The sequence below is a fragment of the Siphateles boraxobius genome, unplaced genomic scaffold (genome assembly GCF_051911475.1).
Source record: "Siphateles boraxobius isolate OS27281-9 unplaced genomic scaffold, OSU_SipBor_1 63, whole genome shotgun sequence".
Classification (NCBI taxonomy): domain Eukaryota; kingdom Metazoa; phylum Chordata; class Actinopteri; order Cypriniformes; family Leuciscidae; genus Siphateles; species Siphateles boraxobius.
The window spans coordinates 1,472,916-1,490,654 of NW_027509190.1; the positions used below are offsets into that span (position 1 = coordinate 1,472,916).

The window sequence follows — 17,739 nt, forward strand, 5'->3', positions numbered from 1 at the left end:
TATATCTTTATCTCTGTAAAGCTGCTTTGAAACAATCTACATTGTTAAAAGCGCTATATAAATGAGGATGACTTGACTTGACTATGCTCACCACTATACCACCAATGCAAGACTGTTGGATGTAGGTTGGAAGCCCTGTTGTGCGATCAGCAAGAATTTTCGCAATACATTAGCAGCTGGCAGGTGCAGATGAACTGAAACTCTCTTTGTTTGGACCTGGCACTTAAAAAAATTGCATGAACTTATTGACCTGACCTACCAGGCCTAATCTAATTTAATAATGTAATACGTTTTATACAGACACTTCATATTTAAACGGAATTAGATAATTTTTTGCATTCACTGGCTTCTGTGAAGCGTTGAGCTAAAATGACGCATGCCGCCGTCCCTGGAAGTCTACCTGATCGGGCACAACTACTTGTCTCTGCAACTCCTCGTTAGTAGAGTGGAAAGTATCTCCGCCTGTCACGCGTAAGACCGGGGTTCGATTCCCAGACGGGGAGATCCAGTCCAATACTGCTGCAAAAGACCTTAACAAAAGTTTTGCTCCAGCAAACAAGTTACAGAAGAAGTTGGCAAGGGGCCCCGGACGACTGTTTTAAAGACAGCTTGAGAAAAATGCAATGCGTTGGCCGGGAATCGAACCCATACAGCAAGAATGGACAGACCCAGGAATCGAACCCATAGCAAGAATGCTCATTATCAAGGTTTTTAGTTTACAAATGTGATTTATTGGCCAGGAATCAAACCCGGTCAACTGCTTGGAAGGCAGCCTTGCTCATCACTATACCAACAAAGCAGGCCTTTGGATGTAGACTGGAACCCCGGTTGTGCGGTCAGGAAGAATGCTCGTAATCAAGGTCTTTAATTTAAAAATGTGACACGTTTTATATAGACACGTCATATTTAAATGGTATTAGATTATTTTTTTGGATTCACTGGCTTCTGTGAAGCGTTGAGCTAATATGACGCCGTTCCTGGAAGTGGGAAGGCTGTTTGCAGCGAGCTGTAGTCGCGCTGATCGGTCGCTTTTGAACAAGCATACGCTAGAAGAGGTGGGACTGACGTGCAAATCAAGTTTCCGTAGTGTAGTGGTTATCACGTTCGCTTTACACGCGAAAGGTCCTCAGTTCAAAACGGGGCGGAAACAAGTGGACGCATGTTAAATATAAATGCTGCAATTCGCTACAAAACCCTTACTTTTGAGACAGGTGAAGGCCATTGTACCAAGGAGCTGTAGGCAGACTTCCATGCCGAATGACCTCTGTTCTGTTGTTTGTGGAATTTACAGACTGTCACACTACTTGCAGAGCAGATTATGGGAAGGAGACATCTTCTAAATAGCACATGCGTGTCATTAATAGGTTTCTGTAGTGTAGTGGTCATCACGTTCGCCTAACACGCGAAAGGTCCTCGGTTTCAAACCGAGCAGAAACAGCGGTTGGATTCTGACAAAAAATTTAAACTGTTTGCCAGGCTAGGTGGGTGCAGCACTCATTTCCTTTATATGCTTTTTAATAAGCGTGTACTTAAAGATTTATGTCTGCAACCTTGGTGACGTGTTTCCGTAGTGTAGTGGTTATCACTTTCGCTTCACATGCGATAGGTCCACTGGGCGGAAACTGTGGGTGGTTTTTGCAAAAATTTCGTATGCGATTTTCTGTTGAGCAGGTCAGTACACTTGCAGGGATGTTTGTGGTTTAATCTATTTAGAAAAGGACAAACATAAAACAAATGACCATTGAGGTTTCCTGTACAGTAATAAAATATGTTTGGTCTGCCAACAAAATTAGCAGCTTTTTGCCATGTTGAAAACACTGGGCAGTCTATAGTTTCAGTCGCTTTTGAACAAGCGTACCCTAGAAGAGGTGGGACTGACGTCCAAGTCAGGTTTCCGTAGTGTAGTGGATATCATGTTCACTTTACACGAAAAGGTCCTCAGTTCAAAACTGGGAGGAAACAAGTGGAGGCATTTTAAATATAAATGCTGCAATTCGCTACAAAACCCTTACTTTTGAGACAGGTGAAGGCCATCGTACCAAGGAGCTGTAGGCAGACTGCCATGCCGAATGACCTCTGTTCTGTTGTTTGTGGAATTTACAGACTATCACACTGCTTGCAGTGCAGATTATGGGAAGGAGCCATCTTCTAAAAAGCACATGTGCCTCATCAATAGGTTCCCATAGTGTAGTGGATATCACGTTCGCTTTACACGCAAAGGTCCTCAGTCCAAAACTGGGCGGAATCAAGTGGAGGCATTTTAAATATAAATGCTGCAATTCGCTACAAAACCCTTACTTTTGAGACAGGTGAAGGCCATCGTACCAAGGAGCTGTAGGTAGACTGCCATGCCGAATGACCTCTGTTCTGTTGTTTGTGGAATTTACAGACTGTCACACTGCTTGCAGAGCAGATTATGGGAAGTAGCCATCTTGTAAAAAGCACATACGGTTCATCAGTAGGTTTCTGTAGTGTAGTGGTCATCACGTTTGCCTAAAACGCATAAGGTCCTCAGTTCGAAACCGAGCAGAAACAGCGGTTGGATTCTGACAGAAAATTTAAACTGTTTGCCACGCTAGGTGGGTGCAGCGCTTATTTCCTTTTTATGCGTTTTAACAAGCGTGCACCTAAAGATTTATTTCTGCAACCTAAAGATTTTTTCCGTAGTGTAGTGGTTATCACGTTTGCCTCACACGCAAAAGGTCCCCAGTTCAAAACTGGGCGGAAACTGTGGGTGGTTTTTGCAAAAATTTCGTATGCGATTTTCTGGTGAGCAGGTCAGTACACTTGCAGGGATGTTTGTGGTTTAACTCTTTAGAAAAGGACAAAAATAAAACAAATGACCCTTGAGGTTTCCTGTACAGTAATAAAAAATGTTTGGTCTGCCAACAAAATTAGCAGCTTTCTGCCATGTTTAAAACACTGGGCAGTCTATAGTTTCAGTCGCTTTTGAACAAGCGCACGCTAGAAGAGGTGGGACTGACGTCCAAATCAAGTTTCCGTAGTGTAGTGGTTATCACGTTTGCTTTACACGCGAAAGGTCCTCAGTTCAAAACTGGGTGGAAACAAGTGGATGCATTTTAAATATAAATGCTGCAATTCGCTACAAAACTTTTGAGACAGGTGAAGGCCATCGTACCAAGGAGCTCTAGGCAGATTGCCATGCCGAATGACCTCTGTTCTGTTGTTTGTGGAATTCACAGACGGTCACACTGCTTGCAGAGCAGATTATGGGAAGGAGCCATCTTGTAAAAAGCACATATGCCTCATCAATAGGTTTCTGTAGTGTAGTGGTCATCACGTTCGCCTAACACGTGAAAGGTCCTCGGTTCGAAACCGAGCAGAAACAATGGTTGGATTCTGACAGAAAATTTAAACTGTTTGCCAAGCTACGTGGGTGCAGCGATCATTTCCTTTATATGCTTTTTAATAAGCGTGCACCTAAAGATTTATGTCTGCAACCTGAGGACGTGTTTGTGGTGTAGAGGTTATCACGTTCGCCTCACACGCGAAAAGTCCCCAGTTCGAAACTGGGCGGAAACTGTGGGTGTTTTTTGCACTTGCAGGGATGTTTGTGGTTTAATCTCTTAGAAAAGGACAAAAATAAAACAAATGACCATTGAGGTTTCCTGTACAGTAATATAAAATGTTCAGTCTGCCAACAAAATTAGCAGCTTTTTGCCATGTTAAAACACTGGGCAGTCTATAGTTTCAGTTGCTTTTGAACAAGCGTATTTCCATTTGTTCATTAAAATACCAAAAGTATTGTATTTTATTGTATTGGATAGTATTTTAGTGTTTTTTTTAAGTTCATTTATTGACTTGCATTATTTTATCTTGCTCAGATTTGAAAAACACTAAATGTTAAGCACTGGTACTATTATACTCTGTACATAATTGTTTAATTTAAAATGCTTTTTTTCTTGTTTTTTCCTGTTCTCCTCAACTTTAGATATTACTATTGCTGTTGTTTAATCTATAATCTATCATTTTAAATTGTTAAATTTATTTCCATTGTTCATTCAAATCAAACAGTTTTGTCCTTGTTTGCATTGTACTTTAGTGTATTTAAAGTAAATTTTATTGACGTGCATTATTTTATCTTGCTCAGATGTGTAAACACTAAATGTTAATAACTGTTATCATTAAACACTACATAATTATTTGATTTAAAAAATCTTTTTTTCCCCATGTTCTCCACAGCTTTATATTTTATTATTATTATTATTAATGTTATTTTTGTTTAATCTATAAGTATTTAATACATTACCTTTTTCAGTTTTACATAATAATATGTATATTTTTGTACTATAAATAAAACGAGAAACTTACTATTTGGTGTTTACTGGTTATATTTCATATATATATTGGATTTCTGTACATAGTTAAACAAATATAATGTAAAGATCTCAATGTAAAATGTAAAGGTCTAAAACATTATCAAAATGTTCTTTACATTTTGGACATTGAACTTTCTTTACAAGTCAAAGTCCAAATCACAGTCTTTGCTGTCCCAACTTAATTGATATAAGTAGTGTAGAACATTATATAGAAACTGTGTCTATTCCTCACTTAGTGAGGCCAAACAATAAATCTAGTGTAGGATCTAGCAAAAATCTTATTGTAATTAAACCAGAAAATCTAAATATCAGTGAACAAAAACAATTTCTAAAGCTAGGTCTTCTAAACATTAGATCGCTCACACCTAAGGCGGTTATTGTAAATGAAATGGTCACAGATAATAGTTTCGATGTACTTTGCCTTACTGAAACCTGGCTTAAACCAAATGATTATTTCGTCTAAATGAGTCCACTCCACCAGGATACTGTTATAAGCATGAGCCCCGTCTGATCGGTCGTGGCGGCGGTGTTGCAACAATCTATAGAGATATTCTTAATGTTACTCAGAAAACAGGTCACAGGTTTAATTCGTTTGAAGTACTTGTACTAAATATTACGCTCTTAGATGTAAGAAAGAAATCCCTATTATCTCTAGCATTGGCTGCCCTATATAGACCTCCAGGGCCCTATGCTGATTTCCTAAAAGAGTTTGCATACTTTCTCTCAGATCTATTGGTCAATGTCGATAAAGCAATAATTGTTGGAGACTTTAACATACACGTAGATAATACAAATGATGCGTTAGGGACTGCGTTTACAGATTTATTAAACTCCTTTGGGGTCACGCAAAACGTCAGTGGTCCCACTCATCGTCTAAATCATACACTAGATTTAATTATATCATATGGAACCAATCCAACTGATATAAATATTATACCGCAAAGTGATGATCTCACTGATCATTACATGGTAACTTGTATAATACGTACTGCTGAAATTTGTCATGTTGCGCCACGTTATAGACCAGGCAGAACAATCGTTCCAACCACTATAGATAGATTCTCAAATAGCTTACCTGATCTATCTCAGCTGCTCAGTGAACCCAAACAAACAGATGAACTAGAGGAAATGACTAGCAGTTTGAGCACCATGTTCTCTAGTACACTAGATATTGTTGCACCAATTAGATTAAAAAAGGTTAGAGAGAAAACTAAAGCACCATGCTACAACAGTGCTACGCATGCAATCAAGAGAGAAACTCGTAACTTAGAGCGTAAATGGAAACAAACTAATTTAGAGGTCTTTAGAATCGCGTGGAAAGACAGTATGTCACGTTATAAAAAGGCTCTAAAAGCAGCCAGGGCTGAGCATCTCCACAAACTAATAGAAAATAATCAAAATAATCCAAGGTTTTTATTCAACACCGTGGCTAGACTAACAAATAAACAAACATCACCAGAGCAAAATATTCCATTACAATATAGTAGTAATGATTTTATGAATTACTTCAATGAGAAAATAGAAAGCATCCGAAACACAATTGTAAATATACAATCCTCTATGATGTCTTATGATTCAGCCTCAATTATGGCCCTTCTAGAACAACTACACCGCTTTACAACTATAGGACAGGAAGAGCTAAATAAACTTATCATTGCATCTAAACCAACAACATGTTTATTAGATCCAATACCCACTAAACTACTGAAAGAAGTGTTACCTGTAGTCGAAGAGCCTCTTATTAATATTATTAACTCGTCTTTATTTTTAGGTCATGTTCCAAAAATATTCAAGCTGGCAGTAATAAAACCTCTCATTAAGAAACCGCAATTAGATCCAAATAACTTAGCAAATTACAGACCCATCTCAAATCTTCCATTTATGTCTAAAATACTAGAAAAAATTGTGTCCGCTCAATTGTGCTCTTTCTTACAAGAAAATGATATCTATGAAAAATTCCAGTCGGGATTCAGACCGCATCATAGCACAGAAACTGCGCTAGTTAAAATTACAAATGATTTACTTTTAGCTTCTGACCAAGGCTGTATCTCAATACTAGTTCTACTCGATCTTAGTCTTGCGTTCGATACTATCGATCATAAAATACTCTTGGATCGACTACAAAACTACACTGGTGTTCAGGGACAGGCATTAAGCTGGTTTAGATCGTACTTATCAGACCGTTACCATTTTGTCTGTTTAAATGGGGAAAAATCAAAGATAACGTCAGTAGACTATGGAGTGCCGCAAGGATCGGTGTTAGGCCCTCTGCTATTCTCAATATATATGCTGCCACTTGGTAATATTATAAGAAAACATGGAATTAATTTCCACTGTTATGCTGATGACACTCAATTATATATCTCATCACGACCAGATGAAAACACTAACTTATCTAAATTGACAGAGTGTCTAAATGATATAAAATGCTGGATGACGTGTAATTTCCTGCTATTAAATTCAGATAAAACGGAGGTACTACTTATTGGTCCAAAAAACTACCCACAAAATCCCTTACAATACAACTTTAATTTAGAAGGATGTCCTGTTACTTTATCCACTACAGTAAAAGACCTGGGTGTTATACTAGACCGCAACTTGACTTTCGAAAATCATATTTCATATATTACAAGAACAGCCTTTTTCCACCTTAGAAACATTGCTAAGCTACGCAACATGCTATCTGTTTCTGATGCAGAAAAGTTAGTTCATGCATTCATGACCTCGAGACTAGATTACTGTAATGCTATATTAGCTGGTTGTCCTGCATCCTCAATCAACAAGCTACAGTTAGTGCAAAATGCAGCTGCTAGAGTTCTTACTAGATCAAGAAAATATGATCATATAACACCTATTTTATCATCTCTACACTGGTTACCTATTAAGTTACGTATCAATTACAAAGTATTCCTACTGACCTATAAAGCCCTAAATGGTTTAGCTCCTGTGTATTTAACAGACCTTCTATCGCCATACAATCCATCGCGCTCTTTAAGATCACTAAATTCGAGGCTTCTGGTCATTCCTAGGATATCTAAGTCCACTAAAGGAGGGAGGGCGTTCTCGCATTTAGCTCCTAAACTCTGGAATAGCCTTCCTGATATTGTACGAGACTCAGACTCGCTGTCCCAGTTTAAAACTAGATTAAAGACGCATCTCTTTAACCAAGCATTCACTTAATGCTTAACCTTTGATACTACTGCTGAATCAGTTTGAATGCATTAACATTATGAACATCAGCTATGCTAATTATTTCCCATCTGCCTTTCTGCTGTTATCTCGGGACGCTAGTCCCGAGGTAAATAGCGTTCGTCAGCTCCAGTTTGTATCCAGCCTCTCACGGAGACTTCAGATGCCCCAACGCCTGTGAAGAGACGACTCGACGCCTGTGAAGAGACGACTCAAAGCCGGCGATATGTTATGCCATAAATTAATACTTGATTAACTAACTGTATTTTTCTATTTACATTTCCGAAATGCAATTTCTGTAAAGCTGCTTTGAGACAATGTGTATTGTGAAAAGCGCTATACAAATAAATTTGAATTGAATTTACAATTATTCACATTAAAATATTTTCTATATTAAAGAAAACTATACCCTATTATAATGTAAATGTTTATTAAGGTAATTGCACATTTTGTACATCCTACACAATAACAAATCTTTCACGTTTTATTCTATTTTGTGCACAAAGTTAGTTTATTATATGTAAATAGTACTTAACATGAGTTTCTAATCATTTTTGAATCTAGATACACTTTATGGTATTTGTGGTCGAGACGGGACTCGAACCTGTAATTTCGTGTATTTTTTCAGTCCCGCCTCCCTGGAATTTCCTGCGTTCTTATTGGCTAGCAATGCTCTACACCTACATGCGACTGGCCGTTGCGTGTAAAGCGAACGTGATAACCACTACACAACGGAAACTTGATTTGGACGTGAGTCCCACCTCTTCTAGGGTATGCTTGTTCAAGAGCGACTGAAACTATAGACTGCCCAGTGTTTTTAACATGGCAAAAAGCTGCTAATTTAACTGCAGGGCATAGTCTGCCACCGTGGAACAGCCCTGACGTAAACATAGCAGCTGATCGTGGATGGAAACCGCATTCGAGGTTTGTGCGAAGACAACTTGAAAGTGTTCCAGAAAGCAACTCAACGATTGTAGAGCAGGTGCATTAGAAACCCATAGCTCATTCCTGTACCCATAGGATATCTTGGCTCTTTCAGAGATGAATTGGTGGGCATGGATCTCCATGTAAAGTCGACACTGCAAAAGGAATCCACTGCATATCTCGTCTCCCGAATATGAAGCGGGTCGGGCCATGGGGCTACTGGATGCCGGTCGGAGACTCTGTAGAGTGCGACTAAGTTCAGCGAGGGTTTCTTGAAGTGTAGTAGGTGGACTGGATGATGCAGCGTCCGCTGCGGAGAGAGGCGAATGTACTGTGGCAGTCGATGCGGTGGCGCCCTGAGTGGTCTCAGCACCGGAATGTAGGACATTATGAGCCGATGAAGCTTGCATAGTATGGTCCGGTCTTCTGTCAGGCTTGTACTGATGGACGAAGACACAAAGATAGAGTGACAATGTTTATTTAAACAAGCATAAGCAACTTCAGAATACTTGAAGGCTCGTGATGTCCCGGGGGAATTGACCTTTCGCCGGCCCCTCCCCCAAAACGGCCATTGACCAATCACACATCATAGCAACCGTTACTATGTGAGCATGTCCGTCAAACATTGACTCCAAGCAAGATGGTGAAGCGGTGCCCACGGCGTTTGTAAATCGGACACTAGATACCCCGAGAGATTGTCTGGAGGAGTTGTGTTCTTCCGTTTCCAAAGCCGAAAACACAACGTGAGCGGTGCCTACAATGGATAAAAACAGTGTGGACGGCCCCACTCCCAGTTACATGTGTTGAACATGGTTAACTCGCGTGCAGCGTGCGTGAGACTGACACTGAGATTAGTCAAAGAAACATGGAGAAAGCAGATCAAGAGGATCCACAAAGGAATTACGTTTTCTAAAGGTTTGTTGTTAACATGATATTTTCGGGGGGAAATGAGCAACAGTCACTAGCAGTGCAGCACCCGCAGGCTAACGTTACAGTTTAGAGGAGTGCAGGTTCGCAACGGGGAAAGCATGAAGCTTGCTTGACAACATCAGTTAATATCAATATCGTAACAAATAGAAATAACCTTAAATAATGTATGATTATCTGCATCTTTCTCTCTCTTATGTATAGTTACTTTATAAACACGAAAATCGCATTCAGCATGACACGCAAGCGGTTGCCGTGGTAATGAACAACCTGCTCGTTAAAGAGAATGTATAATCCTGTATCGGAGGCAAAATTACTAAATATGGAGCGTGAGTTATATATTTCTAACTCCAAACAATTGGCCACTGAACCAGCTTATAAAATCTTCTTAAAGGCTGTGCTGGTTGCATTTGAGGTACAGGTCATAGGGTTTCTCAGATTTCGCTTGAGACAGTATAAGCATTAGCCTCGATAGTAGTCGTGTCTCCTTCATTGCGTATTTTATATTTTGAATATCCCTCCACTGCATACTGTAACCCATTTTGCCTCGATCTGGAGGATATCGCGGAGGTATTGATCCAAAAAAGGTCACTGACACGCACGGGTACACCTCTTCCCGTCATGGCAATCTGTCCCGCTGGTCGTGTTTGACCATTTGTTTGTCGGTCGTAGCAACAGTAACTAAGGGGGGCGGGGCTCGGCGAAAGGCTAATTCCCAAGTCCCAGAGGATTCCGTGAACAGGAGTGATACAGAAAGAGCTCGACTTGATCAGCTGGATCTTACTGAAGGACACTTGAACAGTCGTAGATCAGTGCAGGTGAAACACAGGAAGGTGATCATGAGTATCAGGAAACCCAATTCACGGCCGCTGCAGAGGAGATATAAATAGGACATTAGCATGGAGTGAAAACCACTTGAAATCAGGCAATAACTGGAACCAGGAAATGAACACAAGGACCCAGTGAGTCACAGGTAACGGATAGACGAGACCGGACACTGAGTGAGAGGAGACTGAAGCTTATGAATGGTGTGCAACAAGGTGTGTAATGATGATGAGCAGGTGGAAGCGATTAGAATTCCGGGGATGTTGAGCGAGACCAGGTGCGCTGAGTTGCGATTGATGAAGTGGTGTCATTGATGAATGAATCGGTGACAATAGGAGGACCAAACCTGCAGAATAAAAAATGAATAAATTAATATGTAAAAATGAATAAATTAATATGTAAATGAATAAAAAGATAATAGGTGATAATATGTGATAATAGGAAAATAAATAAAGGATTAAATGGATTGATAAATAAATATGATTTATTCTTAATCAAAGAATAAATTGTAGTTTTTTTCCTTAATTTATTTTCTTTTTTACATTTTTACATACAAAATATTTTTTAACTTTTATTTATTCTGTAATTCATTTTTATATTTGGTAAGCAAGACCAACCCACATTATTATTATGCACGGCAAAGACATGTAAGAATAAATATAAAAAGAAAGAAAATGTAAATAAATAAAGGTTAAAAATAAATAAATGTGGAAATAAATACATATTGGAATAAATGCATATAAAAATAAATGAATGCATAAATAAATATAAGAATAAATGGAAAAAATTAATTTAAAACAATAAAAATACATTAAAATATAAAAGCAAATAATAAATAATTAGGGGACAAATAATACAAAAATACATTTGATTAAAAATTAATGATATTTATTTTATTATAGTCGTTGATTCATTTATTTATTTTCCTATTATCATATTTATTTATTTATCTATTTATTCATTTATTTATTCATAAATTCTGCAGGTTTGGTCCTCCATACTACTGCACATTACATCTTACTTCACTTTTAAAATATTTTAAACATATTATTTGAGTGCATCATATAATGAAACATTCAATGATGAAATCAATGATGAAACATTCACCTTTACAAACAAAGATACCATTGTAAAATAACAGCTGTATTTAAACCCAGGAGTTTGGTTTGCTGTTTCTTAACGTCACAAACCATTCAACACGATAACAATACGATTACATGATAATATACATGCAATTTAAATGATAAAATATTTGAATAATGATCTAAATGCAGTTACCTGAGTTAAAATCTGTCTGCAGGTAAGGTAGTTTAGACAGTAACAAAACAAAACAAGTTTGCTAACAAGTTGGTAAACAAATATCTCTCCGATCGTAAAACGGGTCTCCCCCCTCCACTGCGAATGATTGATTGACAGATGACACTACGCTTTTTAAATTCCCCGCCACAGAAAAGCGAAACAGCGCCAGGAAGTCTACGTTTGGCCAAAGGTATATTGCATCCGTAGTGTTAAGCACTACCATAGAGAATGAATGGGAAAAGTTAAGGGAAGTTAAGCTTAACCATTTTCGGCTCCCGCGCGAGTTGACCTGGGTTCGATTCCCGGCCAACGCATTTCATTTTGCTCAAGCTGTCGTTAAAATAGTTGTCTGGGGACCCTGGCCAGCTCCTCCTGTAATTCGTTTGCTGGAGCAAAACTTTTGTACCGGTCTTTTGGCAGCAGTAAAGAACTGGATCTCCCCGTCGGGGAATCAAACCCGAGTCTGACGCGTGACAGGCGGAAATACTTTCCACTATACTAACGAGGAGTTGCAGAGATAGGTTGTCGCCTCCGATCAGCGCGACTACAGCTCGCTGCAAACAGCCTTCCCAATTCCAGGAAAGGCGTCATATTAGCTCAATGCTTCACAGAAGCCAGTGAATCCAAAAAAAAAAATCTAACACCATTTAGATATGACGTGTCTGTATAAAACGTGTCACATTTTTAAATTAAAGACCTTGATTACGAGCATTCTTGCTGAACGCACAACCGGGCTTCCAGTCTACATCCAAAGGCCTGCGTTGTTGGTATAGTTATGAGCATAGCTGCCTTCCAAGCAGTTGACCCGGGTTTGATTCCCGGTCAACGTATCACATTATTAAATTAAAGACCTTGATTATGAGCATTCTTGCTATGGGTTGGATTCCTGGGTCTGTCCATTCTTGCTGTATGGGTTTGATTCCCAGCCAACGCATTGCATTTTTCTCAAGCTTTCTTTAAAACAGTCGCCCAGGGCCCCTTGCCAACTTCTGTAACTTGTTTGCTGGAGCAAAACTTTTGTTAAGGTCTTTTGGCAGCAGTAAAGGACTAGATCTCCCCGTCAGGAATCTAACCCCGGTCTTCCGCGTGACAGGCGGAGATACTTTCCACTATACTAACGAGGAATTACAGAGACAGGTAGTTGTCCTCGATCAGCGCGACTTCAAGGAACGGCGTCTTGCGTCATTTTAGCTCAACGCTTCACAGAAGCCAGTGATTCCAAAAAATAATCTAATACCGTTTAAATATGAGGTGTCTGTATAAAACGTGTTACATTATTAAATTAGAGACCTTGTTTTTTAATATGGTGCCTGTTAGGTCAGGTCAATAAGTTCATGCAATTTTTTTAAGTGCCAGGTCCAAACAAAGAGAGATTCAAATTCATCTGCACCTGCCAGCTGCTAATGTATTGCGAAAATTCTTGCTGACCGCACAACCGGGCTTCCAGTCTACGTTCAAATGCCTGCGTTGGTGCTATAGTTTTGAGCATAGCTACCTTCCAAGCAGTTGACCTGGGTTTGATTCCTGGCCAACGCATCACATTTTTAAATTAAAGACCTTGATTACGAGCATTCTTGCTGTATGGGTTCGATTCCTGGGTCTGTCCATTCTTGCTGTATGGGTTCGATTCCCGGCCAACGCATTGCATTTTTCTCAAGCTGTCTTTAAAACAGTCGTCCAGGTCCCCTTGCCAACTTCTCCTGTAACTTGTTTGCTGGAGCGAAACTTTTGTTAACGTCTTTTGGCAGCAGTAAAGGACTGGATCTCCCCGTCGGGGAATCGAACCCCGGTCTTTCGCGTGACAGGCGGAGATACTTTCCACTATACTAATGAGGAGTTGCAGAGACAGGTAGTTGTATCCGATCAGCTCAACTTCCAGGAACGGCGTCATGCGTCATTTTAGCTCAACGCTTCACAGAAGCCAGTGAATCCAAAAAATAATCTAATACCATTTAAATATGAAGTGTCTGTATAAAACGTGTTACATTATTAAATTAGAGACCTTGTTTTTTAATATGGTGCCTGGTAGGTCAGGTCAATAAGTTCATGCAATTTTTTTAAGTGCCAGGTCCAAACAAAGAGAGTTTCAGTTCATCTCCACCTGCCAGCTGCTAATGTATTGCAAAAATTCTTGCTGACCGCACAACCGGGCTTCCAGTCTACGTTCAAATGCCTGCGTTGGTGGTATAGTGTTGAGCATAGCTACCTTCCAAGCAGTTGACCTGGGTTTGATTCCTGGCCAACGCATCACATTTTTAAATTAAAGACCTTGATTACGAGCATTCATGCTGTATGGGTTCGATTCCTGGGTCTGTCCATTCTTGCTGTATGGGTTTGATTCCCGGCCAACGCATTGCATTTTTCTCAAGCTGTCTTTAAAACAGTTGTCCGGGGCCCCTTGCCAACTTCTCCTGTAACTTGTTTGCTGGAGCAAAACTTTTGTTAAGGTCTTTTGGCAGCAGTAAAGGACTAGATCTCCCCGTCGGGGAATCGAACCCCGGTCTTCCACGTGACAGGCGGAGATACTTTCCACTATACTAACGAGGAGTTGGAGTGACAGGTAGTTGTCCCCGATCAGCGCGACCTCCAGGGACAGCGTCATGCGTCATTTTAGCTCAACGCTTCACAGAAGCCAGTGAATCCAAAAAATAATCTAATACCGTTTAAATATGAAGTGTCTGTATAAAACGTGTTACATTATTAAATTAGAGACCTTGTTTTTTAATATGGTGCCTGGTAGGTCAGGTCAATAAGTTCATGCAATTTTTTTAAGTGCCAGGTCCAAACAAAGAGAGTTTTAGTTCATCTGCACCTGCCAGCTGCTAATGTATTGCGAAAATTTTTGCTGACCGCACAACCGGGCTTCCAGTCTACGTTCAAAGGCCTGTGTTGGTGGTATAGTGGTGAGCATAGCTACCTTCCAAGCAGTTGACCCGGGTTTGATTCCTGGCCAACGCATCACATTTTTAAATTAAAGACCTTGATTACGAGCATTCTTGCTGTATGGGTTCGATTCCTGGGTCTGTCCATTCTTGCTGTATGGGTTCGATTCCCGGCCAGCACATTGCATTTTTCTCAAGCTGTCTTTAAAACAGTCGTCCGGGGGCCCTTGCCAACTTCTCCTGTAACTTGTTTGCTGGAGCAAAACTTTTGTTAAGGTCTTTTGGCAGCAGTAAAGGACTGGATCTCCCCGTCGGGGAATCGAACCATGGTGTCCCGCGTGACAGTTGTATAGTTGTATCTGATCAGCGCGGCTTCCAGGAACGGTGTCATGCATCATTATAGCTCAACGCTTCACAGAAGCCAGTGAATGCAAAAAATAATCTAATACCGTTTAAATATGAAGTGTATGTATAAAACGTGTTACATTATTAAATTAGAGACCTTGTTTTTTTAATATGGTGCCTGGTAGGTCAGGTCAATAAGTTCATGCAATTTTCTTAAGTGCCAGGTCCAAACAAAGAGAGTTTAAGTTCATCTGCACCTGCCTGCTAATGTATTGCGAAAATTCTTGCTGACCGCACAAAACGGCTTCCAGCCTACATCCAGCAGTCTTGCGTTGGTGGTATAGTGGTGAGCATAGCTGCCTTCCAAGCAGTTGATCTGGGTTCGATTCCCGGCCAACGCATCACATTTGTAAATTAAAGACCTTGATTACAAGCATTCTTGCTATGGGTTCGATTCCTGGGTCTTTCAATTCTTGCTGTATGGGTTCGATTCCCAGCCAACGCATTGCATTTTTCTCAAGCTGTCTTTAAAACAGTCATCCGGGGCCCCTTGCCAACTTCTCCTGTAACTTGTTTTTTGGAGCAAAACTTTTGTTAAGGTCTTTTGGCAGCAGTAAAGGACTGGATCTCCCCGTCGGGGAATCGAACCCCGATCTTCAGCGTGACAGGCAGAGATACTTTCCACTATACTAACGAGGAGTGGCAGAGACAGGTAGTTGTCCCCGATCTTCGAGGAACGGCGTCATGCGTCATATTAGCTCAACGCTTCACAGAAGCCAGTGAATCCAAAAAAAATATCTAAAACCATTTAAATATGAAGTGTCTGTATAAAACGTGTCACATTTTTAAATTAAAGACCTTGATTACGAGCATTCTTGCTGACCGCACAACCGGGCTTCCAGTCTACTTTCAAAGGCCTGCGTTGTTGGTATAGGGGTGAGCATAGCCGCCTTCCAAGCAGTGGCCAGCCGCACGTAGGTGTAGAGTGCTGCTAGCCAATAAGGAGCTGAGGAAATTACATGGAGGAGGGCCAGAAATAATACACAAAATTAGAGGTTCGATTCCCGCCTTGGCCACAAATGGCATAAAATTACCATTCATATTTTTATCTAGATACACGTTAAGTACGATTAACATATAATAAACAAACTTTGTGCACAAAAATAAAATAAAACTTGTATGATTTGTTCTTGTGTAGGATGTACAAAATGTGCATTTATCTTAATAAACATTTACATTATAATAGGCTAGCTATCTTTAATATAGAAAATATTTGGATGTGAATAATTGAAATTTGATACAATTTGATAATGTTTTAGACCTTTATTTTTTAGAGATATTCAGAGAAATCCAATATATATGAAATATAACCAATACACACCAAATAGTAAGTTTATCATTTTATTTATAGTACATATTATATAAATCTGAAAAAGGTAATTTATTAAATACTTATAGATTAAACAACAACAACATTAATAATAAAAATAATAAAATCTAAAGTTTTGGAAAACACAGGAAAAAAAAGAAAAATATTTTAAATTAAATAATTATGTGTAGAGTTTTAGAAGTTACAGTTATTAACATTTAGTGTTTACACATCTGACCAAGATAAAATAATGCAAGTTAATAAAATAAACTTTAAAAACATTAAAATACAATGTAAACAGGCTTCCGGGTGGACTGAGAGACAAGATGGCTGTGTGATCTTGAGCTCCCGATAGCAAGTTCGAATTAGCCCCCCTGAATTCACTAAATGCAAACAACTCGTAGTAATTTTATTTTGGAATGAATAGGGGAGCGATGACTAGAAGTCAAAAGAAACGTGACGCACAGAAAAGGAAGAATAACCCAGAGATGGACGACGCTCAGAGCCCCGACGGTAACCCAGCGGGAGACATGTGCCCAGTGCTTCGAAGTATCAGTAAAGAAATACGCGACTTCAGGACCGAACACAAAGCGGATCTAAATAGTCTCAAAGCAGAACTCAAGGAAGACATGAAAAACAAACTCAAAGAGCTTAAGCAGGAAATTTACCAAAAACTTTTCGCTAATTCCGCCCAGACACAGGCACATGAAGCCAGGCTGAATGAAGCGGAAACGCGGATCAACGAGACCGAGTTGGCTAGTACGGCTATGAAGGAGGCGCTCATTAAGTCCATGGAAAAACAGAAAATAATGCAGGAAAACTTGACTGATTTAGAGGGTCGGAATAGGCGGAACAACATTCGCATCTATGGCGTACCTTAAGGTAAGGAAGGCAACCTCGTGTCTGATTTTGTGGAGCACCTTTTGAAAAGCAAACTTGAACTGACAGCGGACACTAGCTTGCGGTTTCAACGTGCCCATAGAGCATTAGCTCGCAAACCAGAGCAGAATGAGCCACCCAGGTCCATAGTGGTACATTTTCTGGAGTTTACCACCAAAAAAACAGTACTGAAAAAAGCCTGGGGAAAGAAAATAATGATTGATGGACGACGCCTGACGTTTGACCATGATTATGCTATGGAGATCGTTCAGAAGCGCAAGGCGTATGCGGGAATAAAGAGGCTTTTGAAAGAGAAGGGAATACGATTCCAGACACCGCTGGATAAGATACGCATCCACTGGGAATCTGGACCATGTATTTACGAGAGTGCACAAGAAGCAGCGCAGGAGCTGAGGAAGAGAGGGTACTCGGTGGAGACACCTGGCCGCAGCACCGCAAATCCGAACCGGAAGGTGGAGCAGTTTCTTCAGGCCCTGACATCGCAGCGAGCCGGAGTGAGGAGCGCTGAGGACACAGCGATCCGTGCAAGGGAAAGACTACAGGAGTTTGGGCGGTCCCCCTCTAACTAATTTCCATTCCCTATTTTGTCAGGGTATGTGCAACCTTCTTGGCCCTTAATGAAACCAGCTGTGAGAAGTTAACTTTAAACGACTATTACATCACTTTTGCCTGTGAGGTGAGCTTTAAATCTTTCTATGCATATTCTTACGCCACCCTTGAGACTATCTTATTGATACTA

At 40.0% G+C, this 17,739-nt stretch overlaps 1 long non-coding RNA gene and 9 other non-coding genes across 10 annotated transcripts in view; 8 read left to right on the forward strand and 2 right to left on the reverse strand.

Annotated features, from left to right (window-relative positions):
- LOC143719415 (uncharacterized) overlaps window positions 1–17,739 on the forward strand; it is a 694,388-nt gene that overhangs the window by 349,726 nt on the left and 326,923 nt on the right. The gene's annotated exons all lie outside the window — the stretch shown is intronic.
- trnav-uac (transfer RNA valine (anticodon UAC)) lies at window positions 1,078–1,150 on the forward strand. The gene has a single exon. It is a non-coding gene; the product is annotated as a tRNA-Val (tRNA).
- trnav-aac (transfer RNA valine (anticodon AAC)) lies at window positions 1,365–1,437 on the forward strand. Its single transcript has one exon. It is a non-coding gene; the product is annotated as a tRNA-Val (tRNA).
- trnaf-aaa (transfer RNA phenylalanine (anticodon AAA)) lies at window positions 2,463–2,535 on the forward strand. The gene has a single exon. It is a non-coding gene; the product is annotated as a tRNA-Phe (tRNA).
- On the forward strand, window positions 2,658–2,730 carry trnav-cac (transfer RNA valine (anticodon CAC)). Its single transcript has one exon. It is a non-coding gene; the product is annotated as a tRNA-Val (tRNA).
- Window positions 2,996–3,068, forward strand: trnav-uac (transfer RNA valine (anticodon UAC)). Its single transcript has one exon. It is a non-coding gene; the product is annotated as a tRNA-Val (tRNA).
- Window positions 3,277–3,349, forward strand: trnav-aac (transfer RNA valine (anticodon AAC)). Its single transcript has one exon. It is a non-coding gene; the product is annotated as a tRNA-Val (tRNA).
- On the reverse strand, window positions 13,980–14,051 carry trnad-guc (transfer RNA aspartic acid (anticodon GUC)). The gene has a single exon. It is a non-coding gene; the product is annotated as a tRNA-Asp (tRNA).
- trnag-ucc (transfer RNA glycine (anticodon UCC)) lies at window positions 15,061–15,132 on the forward strand. Its single transcript has one exon. It is a non-coding gene; the product is annotated as a tRNA-Gly (tRNA).
- Window positions 15,359–15,430, reverse strand: trnad-guc (transfer RNA aspartic acid (anticodon GUC)). Its single transcript has one exon. It is a non-coding gene; the product is annotated as a tRNA-Asp (tRNA).